This window comes from Chrysochloris asiatica, unplaced genomic scaffold (assembly GCF_000296735.1).
Source record: "Chrysochloris asiatica unplaced genomic scaffold, ChrAsi1.0 scaffold00146, whole genome shotgun sequence".
NCBI lineage: Eukaryota > Metazoa > Chordata > Mammalia > Afrosoricida > Chrysochloridae > Chrysochloris > Chrysochloris asiatica.
In genome coordinates, this window is record NW_006408664.1 from 8,171,037 (window position 1) to 8,171,488 (window position 452).

Below are 452 nucleotides of genomic sequence, written 5' to 3' on the forward strand. Positions count from 1 at the left end.
ATCAAAAATGAAATAATGCATAGAGATCAATGTCCTAAGCAGTAGTGAATTGAAATGAAGTGATATTGACCATTTTGAGCTGGACAGTCACGTAGTTTGCTGTGCCCGAAATGACAAATTAAAGAGGAATGTTATCACATTCATTGCCAAAAAGAACATTTCAAGATCTATCTAGAAATACAATGCTGTGTGTGATAAGTTAATATCTATAAACCTACAAGGACGACCCATTAATACAATTATTACTCAAATTTACACACCAACCACCAAAGCCAATTATGCAGGAACTGAAGAATTCTACCAATGGAGAAGAGATTGAGGTTGTCAAGGACTTCATTCTTCTTGGATCAACTATCAACACTTGCGGAAGCAGCAGCCAAGAGATCAGACGACATATTGCATTGGGCAAATATGCTGCACAGGAACTTTTTAAAGTATTGAAGAGCAGAGAT